The sequence below is a fragment of the Lonchura striata genome, chromosome W (genome assembly GCF_050655825.1).
Source record: "Lonchura striata isolate lonStrDom1 chromosome W, ASM5065582v1, whole genome shotgun sequence".
In the NCBI taxonomy this organism is placed as follows: domain Eukaryota; kingdom Metazoa; phylum Chordata; class Aves; order Passeriformes; family Estrildidae; genus Lonchura; species Lonchura striata.
In genome coordinates this window covers 38,999,170-39,025,154 of record NC_140743.1, presented here as the reverse complement: position 1 = coordinate 39,025,154, position 25,985 = coordinate 38,999,170, and positions in this window count along the sequence as shown.

Genomic DNA, 25,985 nt, shown 5'->3' with positions numbered 1-25,985 from the left:
TTAGGAAGCTTGGTCTCCCTGCCGAGGTAAGGTCGAACGTCCTGCCGAGCCTTAAACTCGAACTCCGGCCATGTCCCCGCGCCTGACTCCTACTAGGCTTAGGAAGCTTGGTCTCCCTGCTGAAGTAAAGTCGAACGTCCTGCCGAGCCTTACACTCAAACTCCGGAAATGTCCCCTGGCCTAACTCTCCTACTAGGCTTAGGAAGCTTGGTCTCCTTGCCGAGGTAAGGGTTAACGTCCTGCCGAGCCTTACATTCGAACTCCGGACAAGTCCCCTAGCCTGACTCCTACTAGGCTTAGGAAGCTTGGTCTCCCTGCCGAGGTAAGGTCGAACGTCCTGCAGAGCCTTACACTCCAACTCCGGCCAAGTCCCCTCGCCAAACTCTCCTTCTAGGCTTAGGAAGCTTGGTCTCCCTGCCGAGGTAAGGTCGAACGTCCTGCCGAGTCTCACACAGGAACTCCGGACAGGTCCCCTGGCCTAACTCTCCTACTAGGCTTAGGAAGCTTGGTCTCCCTGCCTAGCTAAGGTCGAACGTCCTGCCGAGCCTTACACTCGAACTCCGGCCAAGTCCCTTTGCCTGACTCCTACTAGGCTTAGGAAGGTTGGTCACCCTGCCGAGGTAAGGTCAAAAATCCTGCCGAGCCTTACACTAGAACTCCGGCCAAGTCCCCTCGCCTAACTCTCCTACTAGGCTTAGGAAGCTTGGTCTCCCTGCCGCGGTAAGGTCGAACGTCCAGCCGAGCCTTACACAGGAACTCCGGACAGGTCCCATCGCCGAAATCTCCTTCTAGGCTTAGGAAGCTTGGTTTCCCTGCCGAGGTAAGGTCGAACGTCCTGCCGAGCCTTACACTCGAACTCCAGCCAAGTCCCTTTGCCTGACTCCTACTAGGCTTAGGAAGCTTGGTCTCCCTGCCGAGGTAAGGTCGAACGTCCTGCCGAGCCTCACTTTTGAACTCCGGCTAAGTCCCCTCGCCTAACTCTCGTACTAGGCTTAGGAAGCTTGGTCTCCCTGCCGAGGTAAGGTCGAACGTCCTGCCGAGCCTTACACTCAAACTCCGGCCAAGTCCCTTTGCCTGACTCCTACTAGGCTTAGGAAGCTTGGTCTCCCTGCCGAGGTAAGGTTGAACGTCCTGCCTAGCCTTACACTCCAACTCTGGCCAAGTCCCTTTGCCTGACTCCTACTAGGCTTAGGAAGCTTGGTCTCCCTGCCGAGGTAAGGTCGAACGTCCTGCCGAGCCTCACTTTCGAACTCCGGCCAAGTCCCCTGGCCTAACTCTCCTACTAGGCTTAGGAACCTTGGTCACCCTGTCGAGGTAAGGTCGAACGTCCTGCCGAACTTTTACACTCGAACTCCGGCCATGTCCATTCGCCTGACTCCTACTAGGCTTAGGAAGCTTGGTCTCCCTGCCGAGGTAAGGTCGAACGTCCTGCTGAGCCTTAAACTCGAACTCCGGCCAAGTCCCCTCGCCTAACTCTCCTACTAGGCTTAGGAAGCTTGGTCTCCCTGCCGAGGTAAGGTCGAACATCCTGCCGAACCTTACACTCGAACTCCGGCCTAGTCCCCTCTCCTAACTCTCCTACTAGGCTTAGGAAGCTTGGTCTCCCTGCCGAGGTAAGGTTGAACGTCCTGCCGAGCCTTACACTCGAACTCCAGCCAAGTCCCTTTGCCTGACTCCTACTAGGCTTAGGAAGCTTGGTCTCCCTGCCGAGGTAAGGTCGAACGTCCTGCCGAGCCTCACTTTCGAAGTCCGGCCAAGTCCCCTCGCCTAACTCTCCTACTAGGCTTAGGAAGCTTGGTCTCCCTGCCGAGGTAAGGTCGAACATCCTGCCGAGCCTTAGACTCGAACTCCGGCCAAGTCCCCTCGCCTAACTCTCCTATTAGGCTTAGGAAGCTTGGTCTCCCTGCCGAGGTAAGGTCGAACGTCCTGCCGAGCCTTAAACTCGAACTCCGGCCATGTCCCCGCGCCTGACTCCTACTAGGCTTAGGAAGCTTGGTCTCCCTGCTGAAGTAAAGTCGAACGTCCTGCCGAGCCTTACACTCAAACTACGGAAATGTCCCCTGGCCTAACTCTCCTACTAGGCTTAGGAAGCTTGGTCTTCTTGCCGAGGTAAGGTTGAACGTCCTGCCGAGCCTTACATTCGAACTCCGGACAAGTCCCCTCGCCTGACTCCTACTAGGCTTAGGAAGCTTGGTCTCCCTGCCGAGGTAAGGTCGAACGTCCTGCAGAGCCTTACACTCCAACTCCGGCCAAGTCCCCTCGCCAAACTCTCCTTCTAGGCTTAGGAAGCTTGGTCTCCCTGCCGAGGTAAGGTCGAACGTCCTGCCGAGTCTCACACAGGAACTCCGGACAGGTCCCCTCGCCAAAATCTCATTCTAGGCTTAGGAAGTTTAGTCTCCCTGCCGAGGTAAGGTCGAACGTCCTGCCGAGCCTTACACTCGAACTCCAGCCAAGTCCCTTTGCCTGAATCCTACTAGGCTTAGGAAGCTTGGTCTCCCTGCCGAGGTAAGGTTGAACGTCCTGCCGAGCCTCACTTTCAAACTCCGGCTAAGTCCCCTCGCCTAACTCTCCTACTAGGCTTAGGAAGCTTGGTCTCCCTGCCGAGGTAAGGTCGAACGTCCTGCCGAGCCTTACACTCGAACTCCGGCCAAGTCCCTTTGCCTGACTCCTATTAGGCTTAGGAAGCTTGGTCTCCCTGCCTAGGTAAGGTCGAACGTCCTGCCGAGCGTTACACTCGAACTCCGGTCAAGTCCCTTTGCCTGACTCCTACTAGGCTTAGGAAGCTTGGTCTCCCTGCCGAGGTAAGGTCGAACGTCCTGCCGAGTCTCACACAGGAACTCCGGACAGGTCCCCTCGCCTAACTCTCCTACTAGGCTTAGGAAGCTTGGTCTCCCTGCCGAGGTAAGGTCGAACGTCCTGCCGAGCCTTACACTCGAACTCCGGCCAAGTCCCTTTGCCTGACTCCTACTAGGCTTAGGAAGCTTGGTCACCCTGCCGAGGTAAGGTCAAAAATCCTGCCGAGCCTTACACTAGAACTCCGGCCAAGTCCCCTCGCCTAACTCTCCACTAGGCTTAGGAAGCTTGGTCTCCCTGCTGAGGTAAGGTCGAAAGTCCTGCCGAGCCTTACACTCGAACTCCGGACAAGTCCGCTCGCCTGACTCCTACTAGGCTTAGGAAGCTAGGTCTCCCTGCTGAGGTAAGGTCGAAAGTCCTGCCGAGCCTTACACTCGAACTCCGGACAAGTCCACTCGCCTGACTCCTACTAGGCTTAGGAAGCTTGGTCTCCCTGCCGAGGTAAGGTCAAAAATCCTGCCGAGCCTTACACTCAAACTCCGGCCAAGTCCACTCGCCTAACTCTCCGACTAGGCTTAGGAAGCTTGGTCTCCCTGCCGAGGTAAGGTCGAACATCCTGCCGAGCCTTACACTCGAACTCCGGCCAAGTCCCCTCACCTAACTCTCCTACTAGGCTTAGGAAGCTTGGTCTCCCTGCCGAGGTAAGGTCGAACGTCCGGCCGAGCCTTAAACTCGAACTCCGGCCATGTCCCCGCGCCTAACTCCTACTAGTCTTTGGAGGCTTGGTCTCCCTGCTGAGGTAAGGTCGAAAGTCCTGCCGAGCCTTACACTCGAACTCCGCACAAGTCCACTCGCCTGACTCCTACTAGGCTTAGGAAGCTTGGTCTCCCTGCCGAGGTAAGGTCGAACGTCCTGCCGAGCCTTACACTCAAATTCCGGGCAGGTCCCCTGGCCTAACTCTCATACTAGGCTTAGGAAGCTTGGTCTCCCTGCCGAGGTAAGGTCGAACGTCCTGCCGAGCCTCACTTTCGAACTCCGGCTAAGTCCCCTCGCCTAACTCTCCTACTAGGCTTAGGAAGCTTGGTCTCCCTGCCGAGGTAAGGTCGAACGTCCTGCTGAGCCTTAAACTCGAACTCCGGCCACGTCCCCTCGCCTAACTCTCCTACTAGGCTTAGGAAGCTTGGTCTCCCTGCCGAGGTAAGGTTGAACGTCCTGCCTAGCCCTACACTCCAACTCCGGCCAAGTCCCTTTGCCTGACTCCAACTAGGCTTAGGAAGCTTGGTCTCCCTGCCGAGGTAAGGTCGAACGTCCTGCCGAGCCTCACTTTTGAACTCCGGCTAAGTCCCCTCGCCTAACTCTCGTACTAGGCTTAGGAAGCTTGGTCTCCCTGCCGAGGTAAGGTCGAACGTCCTGCCGAGCCTTACACTCAAACTCCGGCCAAGTCCCTTTGCCTGACTCCTACTAGGCTTAGGAAGCTTGGTCTCCCTGCCGAGGTAAGGTTGAACGTCCTGCCTAGCCTTACACTCCAACTCTGGCCAAGTCCCTTTGCCTGACTCCTACTAGGCTTAGGAAGCTTGGTCTCCCTGCCGAGGTAAGGTCGAACGTCCTGCCGAGCCTCACTTTCGAACTCCGGCCAAGTCCCCTGGCCTAACTCTCCTACTAGGCTTAGGAACCTTGGTCACCCTGTCGAGGTAAGGTCGAACGTCCTGCCGAACTTTTACACTCGAACTCCGGCCATGTCCATTCGCCTGACTCCTACTAGGCTTAGGAAGCTTGGTCTCCCTGCCGAGGTAAGGTCGAACGTCCTGCTGAGCCTTAAACTCGAACTCCGGCCAAGTCCCCTCGCCTAACTCTCCTACTAGGCTTAGGAAGCTTGGTCTCCCTGCCGAGGTAAGGTCGAACATCCTGCCGAACCTTACACTCGAACTCCGGCCTAGTCCCCTCTCCTAACTCTCCTACTAGGCTTAGGAAGCTTGGTCTCCCTGCCGAGGTAAGGTTGAACGTCCTGCCGAGCCTTACACTCGAACTCCAGCCAAGTCCCTTTGCCTGACTCCTACTAGGCTTAGGAAGCTTGGTCTCCCTGCCGAGGTAAGGTCGAACGTCCTGCCGAGCCTCACTTTCGAAGTCCGGCCAAGTCCCCTCGCCTAACTCTCCTACTAGGCTTAGGAAGCTTGGTCTCCCTGCCGAGGTAAGGTCGAACATCCTGCCGAGCCTTAGACTCGAACTCCGGCCAAGTCCCCTCGCCTAACTCTCCTATTAGGCTTAGGAAGCTTGGTCTCCCTGCCGAGGTAAGGTCGAACGTCCTGCCGAGCCTTAAACTCGAACTCCGGCCATGTCCCCGCGCCTGACTCCTACTAGGCTTAGGAAGCTTGGTCTCCCTGCTGAAGTAAAGTCGAACGTCCTGCCGAGCCTTACACTCAAACTACGGAAATGTCCCCTGGCCTAACTCTCCTACTAGGCTTAGGAAGCTTGGTCTTCTTGCCGAGGTAAGGTTGAACGTCCTGCCGAGCCTTACATTCGAACTCCGGACAAGTCCCCTCGCCTGACTCCTACTAGGCTTAGGAAGCTTGGTCTCCCTGCCGAGGTAAGGTCGAACGTCCTGCAGAGCCTTACACTCCAACTCCGGCCAAGTCCCCTCGCCAAACTCTCCTTCTAGGCTTAGGAAGCTTGGTCTCCCTGCCGAGGTAAGGTCGAACGTCCTGCCGAGTCTCACACAGGAACTCCGGACAGGTCCCCTCGCCAAAATCTCATTCTAGGCTTAGGAAGTTTAGTCTCCCTGCCGAGGTAAGGTCGAACGTCCTGCCGAGCCTTACACTCGAACTCCAGCCAAGTCCCTTTGCCTGAATCCTACTAGGCTTAGGAAGCTTGGTCTCCCTGCCGAGGTAAGGTTGAACGTCCTGCCGAGCCTCACTTTCAAACTCCGGCTAAGTCCCCTCGCCTAACTCTCCTACTAGGCTTAGGAAGCTTGGTCTCCCTGCCGAGGTAAGGTCGAACGTCCTGCCGAGCCTTACACTCGAACTCCGGCCAAGTCCCTTTGCCTGACTCCTATTAGGCTTAGGAAGCTTGGTCTCCCTGCCTAGGTAAGGTCGAACGTCCTGCCGAGCGTTACACTCGAACTCCGGTCAAGTCCCTTTGCCTGACTCCTACTAGGCTTAGGAAGCTTGGTCTCCCTGCCGAGGTAAGGTCGAACGTCCTGCCGAGTCTCACACAGGAACTCCGGACAGGTCCCCTCGCCTAACTCTCCTACTAGGCTTAGGAAGCTTGGTCTCCCTGCCGAGGTAAGGTCGAACGTCCTGCCGAGCCTTACACTCGAACTCCGGCCAAGTCCCTTTGCCTGACTCCTACTAGGCTTAGGAAGCTTGGTCACCCTGCCGAGGTAAGGTCAAAAATCCTGCCGAGCCTTACACTAGAACTCCGGCCAAGTCCCCTCGCCTAACTCTCCACTAGGCTTAGGAAGCTTGGTCTCCCTGCTGAGGTAAGGTCGAAAGTCCTGCCGAGCCTTACACTCGAACTCCGGACAAGTCCGCTCGCCTGACTCCTACTAGGCTTAGGAAGCTAGGTCTCCCTGCTGAGGTAAGGTCGAAAGTCCTGCCGAGCCTTACACTCGAACTCCGGACAAGTCCACTCGCCTGACTCCTACTAGGCTTAGGAAGCTTGGTCTCCCTGCCGAGGTAAGGTCAAAAATCCTGCCGAGCCTTACACTCAAACTCCGGCCAAGTCCACTCGCCTAACTCTCCGACTAGGCTTAGGAAGCTTGGTCTCCCTGCCGAGGTAAGGTCGAACATCCTGCCGAGCCTTACACTCGAACTCCGGCCAAGTCCCCTCACCTAACTCTCCTACTAGGCTTAGGAAGCTTGGTCTCCCTGCCGAGGTAAGGTCGAACGTCCGGCCGAGCCTTAAACTCGAACTCCGGCCATGTCCCCGCGCCTAACTCCTACTAGTCTTTGGAGGCTTGGTCTCCCTGCTGAGGTAAGGTCGAAAGTCCTGCCGAGCCTTACACTCGAACTCCGCACAAGTCCACTCGCCTGACTCCTACTAGGCTTAGGAAGCTTGGTCTCCCTGCCGAGGTAAGGTCGAACGTCCTGCCGAGCCTTACACTCAAATTCCGGGCAGGTCCCCTGGCCTAACTCTCATACTAGGCTTAGGAAGCTTGGTCTCCCTGCCGAGGTAAGGTCGAACGTCCTGCCGAGCCTCACTTTCGAACTCCGGCTAAGTCCCCTCGCCTAACTCTCCTACTAGGCTTAGGAAGCTTGGTCTCCCTGCCGAGGTAAGGTCGAACGTCCTGCTGAGCCTTAAACTCGAACTCCGGCCACGTCCCCTCGCCTAACTCTCCTACTAGGCTTAGGAAGCTTGGTCTCCCTGCCGAGGTAAGGTTGAACGTCCTGCCTAGCCCTACACTCCAACTCCGGCCAAGTCCCTTTGCCTGACTCCAACTAGGCTTAGGAAGCTTGGTCTCCCTGCCGAGGTAAGGTCGAAGGTCCTGCCGAGCCTTACACTCAAACTCCGGCCAAGTCCCTTTGCCTGACTCCTACTAGGCTTAGGAAGCTTGGTCACCCTGCCGAGGTAAGGTCAAAAATCCTGCCGAGCCTCACTTTCGAACTCCGGCTAAGTCCCCTCGCCTAACTCTCCTACTAGGCTTAGGAAGCTTGGTCTCCCTGCCGAGGTAAGGTCGAACGTCCTGCCTAGCCTTACACTCCAACTCCGGCCAAGTCCCTTTGCCTGACTCCTACTAGGCTTAGGAAGCTTGGTCTCCCTGCCGAGGTAAGGTCGAACGTCCTGCCGAGCCTCACTTTCGAACTCCGGCCAAGTCCCCTGGCCTAACTCTCCTACTAGGCTTAGGAACCTTGGTCGCCCTGCCGAGGTAAGGTCGAACGTCCTGCCGAACTTTTACACTCGAACTCCGGCCATGTCCATTCGCCTGACTCCTACTAGGCTTAGGAAGCTTGGTCTCCCTGCCGAGGTAAGGTCGAACGTCCTGCTGAGCCTTAAACTCGAACTCCGGCCACGTCCCCTCGCCTAACTCTCCTACTAGGCTTAGGAAGCTTGGTCTCCCTGCCGAGGTAAGGTCGAACATCCTGCCGAACCTTACACTCGAACTCCGGCCTAGTCCCCTCTCCTAACTCTCCTACTAGGCTTAGGAAGCTTGGTCTCCCTGCCGAGGTAAGGTTGAACGTCCTGCCGAGCCTTACACTCGAACTCCAGCCAAGTCCCTTTGCCTGACTCCTACTAGGCTTAGGAAGCTTGGTCTCCCTGCCGAGGTAAGGTCGAACGTCCTGCCGAGCCTCACTTTCGAAGTCCGGCCAAGTCCCCACGCCTAACTCTCCTACTAGGCTTAGGAAGCTTGGTCTCCCTGCCGAGGTAAGGTCGAACGTCCTGCCGAGTCTCACACAGGAACTCCGGACAGGTCCCCTCGCCTAACTCTCCTACTAGGCTTAGGAAGCTTGGTCTCCCTGCCGAGGTAAGGTCGAACGTCCTGCCGAGCCTTACACTCGAACTCCGGCCAAGTCCCTTTGCCTGACTCCTACTAGGCTTAGGAAGCTTGGTCACCCTGCCGAGGTAAGGTCAAAAATCCTGCCGAGCCTTACACTAGAACTCTGGCCAAGTCCCCTCGCCTAACTCTCCACTAGGCTTAGGAAGCTTGGTCTCCCTGCTGAGGTAAGGTCGAAAGTCCTGCCGAGCCTTACACTCGAACTCCGGACAAGTCCGCTCGCCTGACTCCTACTAGGCTTAGGAAGCTAGGTCTCCCTGCTGAGGTAAGGTCGAAAGTCCTGCCGAGCCTTACACTCGAACTCCGGACAAGTCCACTCGCCTGACTCCTACTAGGCTTAGGAAGCTTGGTCTCCCTGCCGAGGTAAGGTCAAAAATCCTGCCGAGCCTTACACTCAAACTCCGGCCAAGTCCACTCGCCTAACTCTCCGACTAGGCTTAGGAAGCTTGGTCTCCCTGCCGAGGTAAGGTCGAACATCCTGCCGAGCCTTACACTCGAACTCCGGCCAAGTCCCCTCACCTAACTCTCCTACTAGGCTTAGGAAGCTTGGTCTCCCTGCCGAGGTAAGGTCGAACGTCCGGCCGAGCCTTAAACTCGAACTCCGGCCATGTCCCCGCGCCTAACTCCTACTAGTCTTTGGAGGCTTGGTCTCCCTGCTGAGGTAAGGTCGAAAGTCCTGCCGAGCCTTACACTCGAACTCCGCACAAGTCCACTCGCCTGACTCCTACTAGGCTTAGGAAGCTTGGTCTCCCTGCCGAGGTAAGGTCGAACGTCCTGCCGAGCCTTACACTCAAATTCCGGGCAGGTCCCCTGGCCTAACTCTCATACTAGGCTTAGGAAGCTTGGTCTCCCTGCCGAGGTAAGGTCGAACGTCCTGCCGAGCCTCACTTTCGAACTCCGGCTAAGTCCCCTCGCCTAACTCTCCTACTAGGCTTAGGAAGCTTGGTCTCCCTGCCGAGGTAAGGTCGAACGTCCTGCTGAGCCTTAAACTCGAACTCCGGCCACGTCCCCTCGCCTAACTCTCCTACTAGGCTTAGGAAGCTTGGTCTCCCTGCCGAGGTAAGGTTGAACGTCCTGCCTAGCCTTACACTCCAACTCCGGCCAAGTCCCTTTGCCTGACTCCAACTAGGCTTAGGAAGCTTGGTCTCCCTGCCGAGGTAAGGTCGAACGTCCTGCCGAGCCTTACACTCAAACTCCGGCCAAGTCCCTTTGCCTGACTCCTACTAGGCTTAGGAAGCTTGGTCACCCTGCCGAGGTAAGGTCAAAAATCCTGCCGAGCCTTGCACTAGAACTCCGGCCAAGTCCCCTCGCCTAACTCTCCTATCAGGCTTAGGAAGCTTGGTCTCCCTGCCGAGGTAAGGTCGAACATCCTGCCGAACCTTACACTCGAACTCCGGCCTAGTCCCCTCTCCTAACTCTCCTACTAGGCTTAGGAAGCTTGGTCTCCCTGCCGAGGTAAGGTCGAACGTCCTGCAGAGCCTTACACTCCAACTTCGGCCAAGTCCCCTCGCCAAACTCTCCTTCTAGGCTTAGGAAGCTTGGTCTCCCTGCCGAGGTAAGTTCGAACGTCTTGCCGAGTCTCACACAGGAACTCTGGACAGGTCCCCTCGCCTAACTCTCCTACTAGGCTTAGGAAGCTTGGTCTCCCTGCCTAGCAAAGGTCGAACGTCCTGCCGAGCCTTACACTCGAACTCCGGCCAAGTCCCTTTGCCTGACTCCTACTAGGCTTAGGAAGCTTGGTCACCCTGCCGAGGTAAGGTCGAACATCCTGCCGAGGCTTACACTCGAACTCCGGCCAAGTAACCTCGCCTAACTCTCCTACTAGGCTTAGGAAGCTTGGTCTCCCTGCTGAGGTAAGGTCGAAAGTCCTGCCGAGCCTTACACTCGAACTCCGGACAAGTCCGCTCGCCTGACTCCTACTAGGCTTAGGAAGCTTGGTCTCCCTGCCGAGGTAAGGTCGAACGTCCTGCCGAGCCTTAAACTCGAACTCCGGCCATGTCCCCGCTCCTGACTCCTACTAGTCCTAGGAGGCTTGGTCTCCCTGCTGAGGTAAGGTTGAAAGTCCTGCCGAGCCTTACACTCGAACTCCGCACAAGTCCACTCGCCTGACTCCTACTAGGCTTAGGAAGCTTGGTCTCCCTGCCGAGGTAAGGTCGAACGTCCTGCCGAGCCTTACACTCAAATTCCGGGCAGGTCCCCTGGCCTAACTCTCCTACTAGGCTTAGGAAGCTTGGTCTCCCTGCCGAGGTAAGGTCGAACGTCCTGCCGAGTCTCACACAGGAACTCCGGACAGGTCCCCTCGCCTAACTCTCCTACTAGGCTTAGGAAGCTTGGTCTCCCTGCCGAGGTAAGGTCGAACGTCCTGCCGAGCCTTACACTCGAACTCCGGCCAAGTCCCTTTGCCTGACTCCTACTAGGCTTAGGAAGCTTGGTCTCCCTGCCGAGGTAAGGTTGAACGTCCTGCCGAGCCTTACACTCGAACTCCAGCCAAGTCCCTTTGCCTGACTCCTACTAGGCTTAGGAAGCTTGGTCTCCCTGCCGAGGTAAGGTCGAACGTCCTGCCGAGCCTCACTTTCGAACTCCGGCTAAGTCCCCTCGCCTAACTCTCCTACTAGGCTTAGGAAGCTTGGTCTCCCTGCCGAGGTAAGGTCGAACGTCCTGCCGAGCCTTACACTCGAACTCCGGCCAAGTCCCTTTGCCTGACTCCTACTAGGCTTAGCAAGCTTGGTCTCCCTGCCGAGGTAAGGTCGAACGTCCTGCCGAGCCTTACACTCGAACTCCGGCCAAGTCCCTTTGCCTGACTCCTACTAGGCTTAGGAAGCTTGGTCTCCCTGCCGAGGTAAGGTTGAACGTCCTGCCGAGCCTTACACTCGAACTCCGGACAAGTCCCTTTGCCTGACTCCTACTAGGCTTAGGAAGCTTGGTCTCCCTGCCGAGGTAAGGTCGAACGTCCTGCCGAGCCTCACTTTCGACGTCCGGCCAAGTCCCCTCGCCTAACTCTCCTACTAGGCTTAGGAAGCTTGGTCTCCCTGCCGAGGTAAGGTCGAACGTCCAGCCGAGCCTTACACAGGAACTCCGGACAGGTCCCCTCGCCAAAATCTCATTCTAGGCTTAGGAAGTTTAGTCTCCCTGCCGAGGTAAGGTCGAACGTCCTGCCGAGCCTTACACTCGAACTCCAGCCAAGTCCCTTTGCCTGAATCCTACTAGGCTTAAGAAGCTTGGTCTCCCTGCCGAGGTAAGGTTGAACGTCCTGCCGAGCCTCACTTTCGAACTCCGGCTAAGTCCCCTCGCCTAACTCTCCTACTAGGCTTAGGAAGCTTGGTCTCCCTGCCGAGGTAAGGTCGAACGTCCTGCCGAGCCTTACACTCGAACTCCGGCCAAGTCCCTTTGCCTGACTCCTACTAGGCTTAGGAAGCTTGGTCTCCCTGCCTAGGTAAGGTCGAACGTCCTGCCGAGCGTTACACTCGAACTCCGGCCAAGTCCCTTTGCCTGACTCCTACTAGGCTTAGGAAGCTTGGTCTCCCTGCCGAGGTAAGGTCGAACGTCCTGCTGAGCCTTAAACTCGAACTCCGGCCACGTCCCCTCGCCTAACTCTCCTACTAGGCTTAGGAAGCTTGGTCTCCCTGCCGAGGTAAGGTCGAACATCCTGCCGAACCTTACACTCGAACTCCGGCCTAGTCCCCTCTCCTAACTCTCCTACTAGGCTTAGGAAGCTTGGTCTCCCTGCCGAGGTAAGGTTGAACGTCCTGCCGAGCCTTACACTCGAACTCCAGCCAAGTCCCTTTGCCTGACTCCTACAAGGCTTAGGAAGCTTGGTCTCCCTGCCGAGGTAAGGTCGAACGTCCTGCCGAGCCTCACTTTCGAAGTCCGGCCAAGTCCCCACGCCTAACTCTCCTACTAGGCTTAGGAAGCTTGGTCTCCCTGCCGAGGTAAGGTCGAACATCCTGCCGAGCCTTACACTCGAACTCCGGCCAAGTCCCCTCGCCTAACTCTCCTATTAGGCTTAGGAAGCTTGGTCTCCCTGCCGAGGTAAGGTCGAACGTCCTGCCGAGCCTTAAACTCGAACTCCGGCCATGTCCCCGCGCCTGACTCCTACTAGGCTTAGGAAGCTTGGTCTCCCTGCTGAAGTAAAGTCGAACGTCCTGCCGAGCCTTACACTCAAACTACGGAAATGTCCCCTGGCCTAACTCTCCTACTAGGCTTAGGAAGCTTGGTCTCCTTGCCGAGGTAAGGTTGAACGTCCTGCCGAGCCTTACATTCGAACTCCGGACAAGTCCCCTCGCCTGACTCCTACTAGGCTTAGGAAGCTTGGTCTCCCTGCCGAGGTAAGGTCGAACGTCCTGCAGAGCCTTACACTCCAACTCCGGCCAAGTCCCCTCGCCAAACTCTCCTTCTAGGCTTAGGAAGCTTGGTCTCCCTGCCGAGGTAAGGTCGAACGTCCTGCCGAGTCTCACACAGGAACTCCGGACAGGTCCCCTCGCCAAAATCTCATTCTAGGCTTAGGAAGTTTAGTCTCCCTGCCGAGGTAAGGTCGAACGTCCTGCCGAGCCTCACTTTCGAACTCCGGCTAAGTCCCCTCGCCTAACTCTCCTACTAGGCTTAGGAAGCTTGGTCTCCCTGCCGAGGTAAGGTTGAACGTCCTGCCGAGCCTCACTTTCGAACTCCGGCTAAGTCCCCTCGCCTAACTCTCCTACTAGGCTTAGGAAGCTTGGTCTCCCTGCCGAGGTAAGGTCGAACGTCCTGCCGAGCCTTACACTCGAACTCCGGCCAAGTCCCTTTGCCTGACTCCTATTAGGCTTAGGAAGCTTGGTCTCCCTGCCTAGGTAAGGTCGAACGTCCTGCCGAGCGTTACACTCGAACTCCGGCCAAGTCCCTTTGCCTGACTCCTACTAAGCTTAGGAAGCTTGGTCTCCCTGCCGAGGTAAGGTCGAACGTCCTGCCGAGTCTCACACAGGAACTCCGGACAGGTCCCCTCGCCTAACTCTCCTACTAGGCTTAGGAAGCTAGGTCTCCCTGCTGAGGTAAGGTCGAAAGTCCTGCCGAGCCTTACACTCGAACTCCGGCCAAGTCCACTCGCCTAACTCTCCGACTAGGCTTAGGAAGCTTGGTCTCCCTGCCGAGGTATGGTCGAACATCCTGCCGAGCCTTACACTCGAACTCCGGCCAAGTCCCCTCACCTAACTCTCCTACTAGGCTTAGGAAGCTTGGTCTCCCTGCCGAGGTAAGGTCGAACGTCCTGCTGAGCCTTAAACTCGAACTCCGGCCAAGTCCCCCCGCCTAACTCTCCGACTAGGCTTAGGAAGCTTGGTCTCCCTGCCGAGGTAAGGTCAAACGTCCTGCCGAGCCTTACACTCAAATTCCGGGCAGGTCCCCTGGCCTAACTCTCCTACTAGGCTTAGGAAGCTTGGTCTCCCTGCCGAGGTAAGGTCGAACGTCCAGCCCAGCCTTACACAGGAACTCCGGACAGGTCCCATCGCCGAAATCTCCTTCTAGGCTTAGGAAGCCTGGTTTCCCTGCCGAGGTAAGGTCGAACGTCCTGCCGAGCCTTACACTCGAACTCCAGCCAAGTCCCTTTGCCTGACTCCTACTAGGCTTAGGAAGCTTGGTCTCCCTGCCGAGGTAAGGTCGAACGTCCTGCCGAGCCTCACTTTCGAACTCCGGCTAAGTCCCCTCGCCTAACTCTCCTACTAGGCTTAGGAAGCTTGGTCTCCCTGCCGAGGTAAGGTCGAACGTCCTGCCGAGCCTTACACTCAAACTCCGGCCAAGTCCCTTTGCCTGACTCCTACTAGGCTTAGGAAGCTTGGTCTCCCCGCCGAGGTAACGTTGAACGTCCTGCCTAGCCTTACACTCCAACTCCGGCCAAGTCCCTTTGCCTGACTCCTACTAGGCTTAGGAAGCTTGGTCTCCCTGCCGAGGTAAGGTCGAACATCCTGCCGAGCCTTACACTCGAACTCCGGCCAAGTCCCCTCGCCTAACTCTCCTATTAGGCTTAGGAAGCTTGGTCTCCCTGCCGAGGTAAGGTCGAACGTCCTGCCGAGCCTTAAACTCGAACTCCGGCCATGTCCCCGCGCCTGACTCCTACTAGGCTTACGAAGCTTGGTCTCCCCGCTGAAGTGAAGTCGAACGTCCTGCCGAGCCTTACACTCAAACTACGGAAATGTCCCCTGGCCTAACTCTCCTACTAGGCTTAGGAAGCTTGGTCTTCTTGCCGAGGTAAGGTTGAACGTCCTGCCGAGCCTTACATTCGAACTCCGGACAAGTCCCCTCGCCTGACTCCTACTAGGCTTAGGAAGCTTGGTCTCCCTGCCGAGGTAAGGTCGAACGTCCTGCCGAGCCTTACACTCGAACTCCGGCCAAGTCCCTTTGCCTGACTCCTACTAGGCTTAGGAAGCTTGGTCTCCCTGCCTAGGTAAGGTCGAACGTCCTGCCGAGCGTTACACTCGAACTCCGGCCAAGTCCCTTTGCCTGACTCCTACTAGGCTTAGGAAGCTTGGTCTCCCTGCCGAGGTAAGGTCGAACGTCCTGCCGAGTCTCACACAGGAACTCCGGACAGGTCCCCTCGCCTAACTCTCCTACTAGGCTTAGGAAGCTAGGTCTCCCTGCCGAGGTAAGGTCGAAAGTCCTGCCGAGCCTTAAACTCGAACTCCGGCCAAGTCCCCTCGCCTAACTCTCTGACTAGGCTTAGGAAGCTAGGTCTCCCTGCCGAGGTAAGGTCGAACGTCCTGCCGAGCCTTACACTCAAATTCCGGGCAGGTCCCCTCGCCTAACTCTCCTACTAGGCTTAGGAAGCTTGGTCTCCCTGCCGAGGTAAGGTCGAACGTCCTGCCGAGTCTCACACAGGAACTCCGGACAGGTCCCCTCGCCTAACTCTCCTACTAGGCTTAGGAAGCTAGGTCTCCCTGCCGAGGTAAGGTCGAAAGTCCTGCCGAGCCTTAAACTCGAACTCCGGCCAAGTCCCCTCGCCTAACTCTCTGACTAGGCTTAGGAAGCTAGGTCTCCCTGCCGAGGTAAGGTCGAACGTCCTGCCGAGACTTACACTCAAATTCCGGGCAGGTCCCCTGGCCTAACTCTCCTACTAGGCTTAGGAAGCTTGGTCTCCCTGCCGAGGTAAGGTCGAACGTCCAGCCCAGCCTTACACAGGAACTCCGGACAGGTCCCATCGCCGAAATCTCCTTCTAGGCTTAGGAAGCTTGGTTTCCCTGCCGAGGTAAGGTCGAACGTCCTGCCGAGCCTTACACTCGAACTCCAGCCAAGTCCCTTTGCCTGACTCCTACTAGGCTTAGGAAGCTTGGTCTCCCTGCCGAGGTAAGGTCGAACGTCCTGCCGAGCCTTACACTCAAACTCCGGCCAAGTCCCTTTGCCTGACTCCTACTAGGCTTAGGAAGCTTGGTCTCCCCGCCGAGGTAAGGTTGAACGTCCTGCCTAGCCTTACACTCCAACTCCGGCCAAGTCCCTTTGCCTGACTCCTACTAGGCTTAGGAAGCTTGGTCTCCCTGCCGAGGTAAGGTCGAAAGTCCTGCCGAGCCTTAAACTCGAACTCCGGCCAAGTCCCCTCGCCTAACTCTCCTATTAGGCTTAGGAAGCTTGGTCTCCCTGCCGAGGTAAGGTCGAACGTCCTGCCGAGCCTTACACTCAAATTCCGGGCAGGTCCCCTGGCCTAACTCTCCTACTAGGCTTAGGAAGCTTGGTCTCCCTGCCGAGGTAAGGTCGAACGTCCAGCCCAGCCTTACACAGGAACTCCGGACAGGTCCCATCGCCGAAATCTCCTTCTAGGCTTAGGAAGCTTGGTTTCCCTGCCGAGGTAAGGTCGAACGTCCTGCCGAGCCTTACACTCGAACTCCAGCCAAGTCCCTTTGCCTGACTCCTACTAGGCTTAGGAAGCTTGGTCTCCCTGCCCAGGTAAGGTCGAACGTCCTGCCGAGCCTTACACTCAAACTCCGGCCAAGTCCCTTTGCCTGACTCCTACTAGGCTTAGGAAGCTTGGTCTCCCCGCCGAGGTAAGGTTGAACGTCCTGCCGAGCCTTACACTCAAACTCCGGCCAAGTCCCCTCGCCTAACTCTCCTATTAGGCTTAGGAAGCTTGGTCTCCCTGCCGAGGTAAGGTCGAACGTCCTGCCGAGCCTTAAACTCGAACTCCGGCCATGTCCCCGCGCCTGACTCCTACTAGGCTTAGGAAGCTTGGTCTCCCTGCTGAAGTAAAGTCGAACGTCCTGCCGAGCCTTACACTCAAACTACGGAAATGTCCCCTGGCCTAACTCTCCTACTAGGCTTAGGAAGCTTGGTCTCCTTGCCGAGGTAAGGTTGAACGTCCTGCCGAGCCTTACATTCGAACTCCGGACAAGTCCCCTCGCCTGACTCCTACTAGGCTTAGGAAGCTTGGTCTCCCTGCCGAGGTAAGGTCGAACGTCCTGCAGAGCCTTACACTCCAACTCTGGCCAAGTCCCCTCGCCAAACTCTCCTTCTAGGCTTAGGAAGCTTGGTCTCCCTGCCGAGGTAAGGTCGAACGTCCTGCCGAGTCTCACACAGGAACTCCGGACAGGTCCCCTCGCCAAAATCTCATTCTAGGCTTAGGAAGTTTAGTCTCCCTGCCGAGGTAAGGTCGAACGTCCTGCCGAGCCTCACTTTCGAACTCCGGCTAAGTCCCCTCGCCTAACTCTCCTACTAGGCTTAGGAAGCTTGGTCTCCCTGCCGAGGTAAGGTTGAACGTCCTGCCGAGCCTCACTTTCGAACTCCGGCTAAGTCCCCTCGCCTAACTCTCCTACTAGGCTTAGGAAGCTTGGTCTCCCTGCCGAGGTAAGGTCGAACGTCCTGCCGAGCCTTACACTCGAACTCCGGCCAAGTCCCTTTGCCTGACTCCTATTAGGCTTAGGAAGCTTGGTCTCCCTGCCTAGGTAAGGTCGAACGTCCTGCCGAGCGTTACACTCGAACTCCGGCCAAGTCCCTTTGCCTGACTCCTACTAAGCTTAGGAAGCTTGGTCTCCCTGCCGAGGTAAGGTCGAACGTCCTGCCGAGTCTCACACAGGAACTCCGGACAGGTCCCCTCGCCTAACTCTCCTACTAGGCTTAGGAAGCTAGGTCTCCCTGCTGAGGTAAGGTCGAAAGTCCTGCCGAGCCTTACACTCGAACTCCGGCCAAGTCCACTCGCCTAACTCTCCGACTAGGCTTAGGAAGCTTGGTCTCCCTGCCGAGGTATGGTCGAACATCCTGCCGAGCCTTACACTCGAACTCCGGCCAAGTCCCCTCACCTAACTCTCCTACTAGGCTTAGGAAGCTTGGTCTCCCTGCCGAGGTAAGGTCGAACGTCCTGCTGAGCCTTAAACTCGAACTCCGGCCAAGTCCCCCCGCCTAACTCTCCGACTAGGCTTAGGAAGCTTGGTCTCCCTGCCGAGGTAAGGTCAAACGTCCTGCCGAGCCTTACACTCAAATTCCGGGCAGGTCCCCTGGCCTAACTCTCCTACTAGGCTTAGGAAGCTTGGTCTCCCTGCCGAGGTAAGGTCGAACGTCCAGCCCAGCCTTACACAGGAACTCCGGACAGGTCCCATCGCCGAAATCTCCTTCTAGGCTTAGGAAGCCTGGTTTCCCTGCCGAGGTAAGGTCGAACGTCCTGCCGAGCCTTACACTCGAACTCCAGCCAAGTCCCTTTGCCTGACTCCTACTAGGCTTAGGAAGCTTGGTCTCCCTGCCGAGGTAAGGTCGAACGTCCTGCCGAGCCTCACTTTCGAACTCCGGCTAAGTCCCCTCGCCTAACTCTCCTACTAGGCTTAGGAAGCTTGGTCTCCCTGCCGAGGTAAGGTCGAACGTCCTGCCGAGCCTTACACTCAAACTCCGGCCAAGTCCCTTTGCCTGACTCCTACTAGGCTTAGGAAGCTTGGTCTCCCCGCCGAGGTAACGTTGAACGTCCTGCCTAGCCTTACACTCCAACTCCGGCCAAGTCCCTTTGCCTGACTCCTACTAGGCTTAGGAAGCTTGGTCTCCCTGCCGAGGTAAGGTCGAACATCCTGCCGAGCCTTACACTCGAACTCCGGCCAAGTCCCCTCGCCTAACTCTCCTATTAGGCTTAGGAAGCTTGGTCTCCCTGCCGAGGTAAGGTCGAACGTCCTGCCGAGCCTTAAACTCGAACTCCGGCCATGTCCCCGCGCCTGACTCCTACTAGGCTTAGGAAGCTTGGTCTCCCCGCTGAAGTGAAGTCGAACGTCCTGCCGAGCCTTACACTCAAACTACGGAAATGTCCCCTGGCCTAACTCTCCTACTAGGCTTAGGAAGCTTGGTCTTCTTGCCGAGGTAAGGTTGAACGTCCTGCCGAGCCTTACATTCGAACTCCGGACAAGTCCCCTCGCCTGACTCCTACTAGGCTTAGGAAGCTTGGTCTCCCTGCCGAGGTAAGGTCGAACGTCCTGCCGAGCCTTACACTCGAACTCCGGCCAAGTCCCTTTGCCTGACTCCTACTAGGCTTAGGAAGCTTGGTCTCCCTGCCTAGGTAAGGTCGAACGTCCTGCCGAGCGTTACACTCGAACTCCGGCCAAGTCCCTTTGCCTGACTCCTACTAGGCTTAGGAAGCTAGGTCTCCCTGCCGAGGTAAGGTCGAAAGTCCTGCCGAGCCTTAAACTCGAACTCCGGCCAAGTCCCCTCGCCTAACTCTCTGACTAGGCTTAGGAAGCTAGGTCTCCCTGCCGAGGTAAGGTCGAACGTCCTGCCGAGCCTTACACTCAAATTCCGGGCAGGTCCCCTGGCCTAACTCTCCTACTAGGCTTAGGAAGCTTGGTCTCCCTGCCGAGGTAAGGTCGAACGTCCTGCCGAGTCTCACACAGGAACTCCGGACAGGTCCCCTCGCCTAACTCTCCTACTAGGCTTAGGAAGCTAGGTCTCCCTGCCGAGGTAAGGTCGAAAGTCCTGCCGAGCCTTAAACTCGAACTCCGGCCAAGTCCCCTCGCCTAACTCTCTGACTAGGCTTAGGAAGCTAGGTCTCCCTGCCGAGGTAAGGTCGAACGTCCTGCCGAGACTTACACTCAAATTCCGGGCAGGTCCCCTGGCCTAACTCTCCTACTAGGCTTAGGAAGCTTGGTCTCCCTGCCGAGGTAAGGTCGAACGTCCAGCCCAGCCTTACACAGGAACTCCGGACAGGTCCCATCGCCGAAATCTCCTTCTAGGCTTAGGAAGCTTGGTTTCCCTGCCGAGGTAAGGTCGAACGTCCTGCCGAGCCTTACACTCGAACTCCAGCCAAGTCCCTTTGCCTGACTCCTACTAGGCTTAGGAAGCTTGGTCTCCCTGCCGAGGTAAGGTCGAACGTCCTGCCGAGCCTTACACTCAAACTCCGGCCAAGTCCCTTTGCCTGACTCCTACTAGGCTTAGGAAGCTTGGTCTCCCCGCCGAGGTAAGGTTGAACGTCCTGCCTAGCCTTACACTCCAACTCCGGCCAAGTCCCTTTGCCTGACTCCTACTAGGCTTAGGAAGCTTGGTCTCCCTGCCGAGGTAAGGTCGAAAGTCCTGCCGAGCCTTAAACTCGAACTCCGGCCAAGTCCCCTCGCCTAACTCTCCTATTAGGCTTAGGAAGCTTGGTCTCCCTGCCGAGGTAAGGTCGAACGTCCTGCCGAGCCTTACACTCAAATTCCGGGCAGGTCCCCTGGCCTAACTCTCCTACTAGGCTTAGGAAGCTTGGTCTCCCTGCCGAGGTAAGGTCGAACGTCCAGCCCAGCCTTACACAGGAACTCCGGACAGGTCCCATCGCCGAAATCTCCTTCTAGGCTTAGGAAGCTTGGTTTCCCTGCCGAGGTAAGGTCGAACGTCCTGCCGAGCCTTACACTCGAACTCCAGCCAAGTCCCTTTGCCTGACTCCTACTAGGCTTAGGAAGCTTGGTCTCCCTGCCGAGGTAAGGTCGAACGTCCTGCCGAGCCTTACACTCAAACTCCGGCCAAGTCCCTTTGCCTGACTCCTACTAGGCTTAGGAAGCTTGGTCTCCCCGCCGAGGTAAGGTTGAACGTCCTGCCTAACCTTACACTCCAACTCCGGCCAAGTCCCTTTGCCTGACTCCTACTAGGCTTAGGAAGCTTGGTCTCCCTGCCGAGGTAAGGTCGAACGTTCTGCCGAGCCTCACTTTCGAACTCCGGCCAAGTCCCCTGGCCTAACTCTCCTACTAGGCTTAGGAACCTTGGTCGCCCTGCCGAGGTAAGGTCGAACGTCCTGCCGAACTTTTACACTCGAACTCCGGCCATGTCCATTCGCCTGACTCCTACTAGGCTTAGGAAGCTTGGTCTCCCTGCCGAGGTAAGGTCGAACGTTCTGCAGAGCCTTACACTCCAACTCCGGCCAAGTCCCCTCGCCAAACTCTCCTACTAGGCTTAGGAAGCTTGGTCTCCCTGCCGAGGTAAGGTCAAAAATCCTGCCGAGCCTTACACTCAAACTCCGGCCAAGTCCACTCGCCTAACTCTCCGACTAGGCTTAGGAAGCTTGGTCTCCCTGCCGAGGTTAGGTCGAACATCCTGCCGAGCCTTACACTCGAACTCCGGACAAGTCCCCTTACCTAACTCTCCTACTTGGCTTAGGAAGCTTGGTCTCCCTGCCGAGGTAAGGTTGAACGTCCTGCCGAGCCTTAAACTCGAACTCCGGCCATGTCCCCGCGCCTGACTCCTACTAGTCTTAGGAGGCTTGGTCTCCCTGCTGAAGTAAGGTCGAAAGTCCTGCCGAGCCTTACACTCGAACTCCGCACAAGTCCACTCGCCTGACTCCTACTAGGCTTAGGAAGCTTGGTCTCCCTGCCGAGGTAAGGTCGAACGTCCTGCCGAGCCTTACACTCAAATTCCGGGCAGGTCCCCTGGCCTAACTCTCCTACTAGGCTTAGGAAGCTTGGTCTCCCTGCCGCGGTAAGGTCGAACGTCCAGCCGAGCCTTACACAGGAACTCCGGACAGGTCCCATCGCCGAAATCTCCTTCTAGGCTTAGGAAGCTTGGTTTCCCTGCCGAGGTAAGGTCGAACGTCCTGCCGAGCCTTACACTCGAACTCCAGCCAAGTCCCTTTGCCTGACTCCTACTAGGCTTAGGAAGCTTGGTCTCCCTGCCGAGGTAAGGTCGAACGTCCTGCCGAGCCTCACTTTTGAACTCCGGCTAAGTCCCCTCGCCTAACTCTCGTACTAGGCTTAGGAAGCTTGGTCTCCCTGCCGAGGTAAGGTCGAACGTCCTGCCGAGCCTTACACTCAAACTCCGGCCAAGTCCCTTTGCCTGACTCCTACTAGGCTTAGGAAGCTTGGTCTCCCTGCCGAGGTAAGGTTGAACGTCCTGCCTAGCCTTACACTCCAACTCCGGCCAAGTCCCTTTGCCTGACTCCTACTAGGCTTAGGAAGCTTGGTCTCCCTGCCGAGGTAAGGTCGAACGTCCTGCCGAGCCTCACTTTCGAACTCCGGCCAAGTCCCCTGGCCTAACTCTCCTACTAGGCTTAGGAACCTTGGTCACCCTGTCGAGGTAAGGTCGAACGTCCTGCCGAACTTTTACACTCGAACTCCGGCCATGTCCATTCGCCTGACTCCTACTAGGCTTAGGAAGCTTGGTCTCCCTGCCGAGGTAAGGTCGAACGTCCTGCTGAGCCTTAAACTCGAACTCCGGCCAAGTCCCCTCGCCTAACTCTCCTACTAGGCTTAGGAAGCTTGGTCTCCCTGCCGAGGTAAGGTCGAACATCCTGCCGAACCTTACACTCGAACTCCGGCCTAGTCCCCTCTCCTAACTCTCCTACTAGGCTTAGGAAGCTTGGTCTCCCTGCCGAGGTAAGGTTGAACGTCCTGCCGAGCCTTACACTCGAACTCCAGCCAAGTCCCTTTGCCTGACTCCTACTAGGCTTAGGAAGCTTGGTCTCCCTGCCGAGGTAAGGTCGAACGTCCTGCCGAGCCTCACTTTCGAAGTCCGGCCAAGTCCCCTCGCCTAACTCTCCTACTAGGCTTAGGAAGCTTGGTCTCCCTGCCGAGGTAAGGTCGAACATCCTGCCGAGCCTTAGACTCGAACTCCGGCCAAGTCCCCTCGCCTAACTCTCCTATTAGGCTTAGGAAGCTTGGTCTCCCTGCCGAGGTAAGGTCGAACGTCCTGCCGAGCCTTAAACTCGAACTCCGGCCATGTCCCCGCGCCTGACTCCTACTAGGCTTAGGAAGCTTGGTCTCCCTGCTGAAGTAAAGTCGAACGTCCTGCCGAGCCTTACACTCAAACTCCGGAAATGTCCCCTGGCCTAACTCTCCTACTAGGCTTAGGAAGCTTGGTCTCCTTGCCGAGGTAAGGGTTAACGTCCTGCCGAGCCTTACATTCGAACTCCGGACAAGTCCCCTAGCCTGACTCCTACTAGGCTTAGGAAGCTTGGTCTCCCTGCCGAGGTAAGGTCGAACGTCCTGCAGAGCCTTACACTCCAACTCCGGCCAAGTCCCCTCGCCAAACTCTCCTTCTAGGCTTAGGAAGCTTGGTCTCCCTGCCGAGGTGAGGTCGAACGTCCTGCCGAGTCTCACACAGGAACTCCGGACAGGTCCCCTGGCCTAACTCTCCTACTAGGCTTAGGAAGCTTGGTCTCCCTGCCTAGCTAAGGTCGAACGTCCTGCCGAGCCTTACACTCGAACTCCGGCCAAGTCCCTTTGCCTGACTCCTACTAGGCTTAGGAAGGTTGGTCACCCTGCCGAGGTAAGGTCAAAAATCCTGCCGAGCCTTACACTAGAACTCCGGCCAAGTCCCCTCGCCTAACTCTCCTACTAGGCTTAGGAAGCTTGGTCTCCCTGCCGCGGTAAGGTCGAACGTCCAGCCGAGCCTTACACAGGAACTCCGGACAGGTCCCATCGCCGAAATCTCCTTCTAGGCTTAGGAAGCTTGGTTTCCCTGCCGAGGTAAGGTCGAACGTCCTGCCGAGCCTTACACTCGAACTCCAGCCAAGTCCCTTTGCCTGACTCCTACTAGGCTTAGGAAGCTTGGTCTCCCTGCCGAGGTAAGGTCGAACGTCCTGCCGAGCCTCACTTTTGAACTCCGGCTAAGTCCCCTCGCCTAACTCTCGTACTAGGCTTAGGAAGCTTGGTCTCCCTGCCGAGGTAAGGTCGAACGTCCTGCCGAGCCTTACACTCAAACTCCGGCCAAGTCCCTTTGCCTGACTCCTACTAGGCTTAGGAAGCTTGGTCTCCCTGCCGAGGTAAGGTTGAACGTCCTGCCTAGCCTTACACTCCAACTCCGGCCAAGTCCCTTTGCCTGACTCCTACTAGGCTTAGGAAGCTTGGTCTCCCTGCCGAGGTAAGGTCGAACGTCCTGCCGAGCCTCACTTTCGAACTCCGGCCAAGTCCCCTGGCCTAACTCTCCTACTAGGCTTAGGAACCTTGGTCACCCTGTCGAGGTAAGGTCGAACGTCCTGCCGAACTTTTACACTCGAACTCCGGCCATGTCCATTCGCCTGACTCCTACTAGGCTTAGGAAGCTTGGTCTCCCTGCCGAGGTAAGGTCGAACGTCCTGCTGAGCCTTAAACTCGAACTCCGGCCAAGTCCCCTCGCCTAACTCTCCTACTAGGCTTAGGAAGCTTGGTCTCCCTGCCGAGGTAAGGTCGAACATCCTGCCGAACCTTACACTCGAACTCCGGCCTAGTCCCCTCTCCTAACTCTCCTACTAGGCTTAGGAAGCTTGGTCTCCCTGCCGAGGTAAGGTTGAACGTCCTGCCGAGCCTTACACTCGAACTCCAGCCAAGTCCCTTTGCCTGACTCCTACTAGGCTTAGGAAGCTTGGTCTCCCTGCCGAGGTAAGGTCGAACGTCCTGCCGAGCCTCACTTTCGAAGTCCGGCCAAGTCCCCTCGCCTAACTCTCCTACTAGGCTTAGGAAGCTTGGTCTCCCTGCCGAGGTAAGGTCGAACATCCTGCCGAGCCTTAGACTCGAACTCCGGCCAAGTCCCCTCGCCTAACTCTCCTATTAGGCTTAGGAAGCTTGGTCTCCCTGCCGAGGTAAGGTCGAACGTCCTGCCGAGCCTTAAACTCGAACTCCGGCCATGTCCCCGCGCCTGACTCCTACTAGGCTTAGGAAGCTTGGTCTCCCTGCTGAAGTAAAGTCGAACGTCCTGCCGAGCCTTACACTCAAACTCCGGAAATGTCCCCTGGCCTAACTCTCCTACTAGGCTTAGGAAGCTTGGTCTCCTTGCCGAGGTAAGGGTTAACGTCCTGCCGAGCCTTACATTCGAACTCCGGACAAGTCCCCTAGCCTGACTCCTACTAGGCTTAGGAAGCTTGGTCTCCCTGCCGAGGTAAGGTCGAACGTCCTGCAGAGCCTTACACTCCAACTCCGGCCAAGTCCCCTCGCCAAACTCTCCTTCTAGGCTTAGGAAGCTTGGTCTCCCTGCCGAGGTAAGGTCGAACGTCCTGCCGAGTCTCACACAGGAACTCCGGACAGGTCCCCTGGCCTAACTCTCCTACTAGGCTTAGGAAGCTTGGTCTCCCTGCCTAGCTAAGGTCGAACGTCCTGCCGAGCCTTACACTCGAACTCCGGCCAAGTCCCTTTGCCTGACTCCTACTAGGCTTAGGAAGGTTGGTCACCCTGCCGAGGTAAGGTCAAAAATCCTGCCGAGCCTTACACTAGAACTCCGGCCAAGTCCCCTCGCCTAACTCTCCTACTAGGCTTAGGAAGCTTGGTCTCCCTGCCGCGGTAAGGTCGAACGTCCAGCCGAGCCTTACACAGGAACTCCGGACAGGTCCCATCGCCGAAATCTCCTTCTAGGCTTAGGAAGCTTGGTTTCCCTGCCGAGGTAAGGTCGAACGTCCTGCCGAGCCTTACACTCGAACTCCAGCCAAGTCCCTTTGCCTGACTCCTACTAGGCTTAGGAAGCTTGGTCTCCCTGCCGAGGTAAGGTCGAACGTCCTGCCGAGCCTCACTTTTGAACTCCGGCTAAGTCCCCTCGCCTAACTCTCGTACTAGGCTTAGGAAGCTTGGTCTCCCTGCCGAGGTAAGGTCGAACGTCCTGCCGAGCCTTACACTCAAACTCCGGCCAAGTCCCTTTGCCTGACTCCTACTAGGCTTAGGAAGCTTGGTCTCCCTGCCGAGGTAAGGTTGAACGTCCTGCCTAGCCTTACACTCCAACTCCGGCCAAGTCCCTTTGCCTGACTCCTACTAGGCTTAGGAAGCTTGGTCTCCCTGCCGAGGTAAGGTCGAACGTCCTGCCGAGCCTCACTTTCGAACTCCGGCCAAGTCCCCTGGCCTAACTCTCCTACTAGGCTTAGGAACCTTGGTCACCCTGTCGAGGTAAGGTCGAACGTCCTGCCGAACTTTTACACTCGAACTCCGGCCATGTCCATTCGCCTGACTCCTACTAGGCTTAGGAAGCTTGGTCTCCCTGCCGAGGTAAGGTCGAACGTCCTGCTGAGCCTTAAACTCGAACTCCGGCCAAGTCCCCTCGCCTAACTCTCCTACTAGGCTTAGGAAGCTTGGTCTCCCTGCCGAGGTAAGGTCGAACATCCTGCTGAACCTTACACTCGAACTCCGGCCTAGTCCCCTCTCCTAACTCTCCTACTAGGCTTAGGAAGCTTGGTCTCCCTGCCGAGGTAAGGTTGAACGTCCTGCCGAGCCTTACACTCGAACTCCAGCCAAGTCCCTTTGCCTGACTCCTACTAGGCTTAGGAAGCTTGGTCTCCCTGCCGAGGTAAGGTCGAACGTCCTGCCGAGCCTCACTTTCGAAGTCCGGCCAAGTCCCCTCGCCTAACTCTCCTACTAGGCTTAGGAAGCTT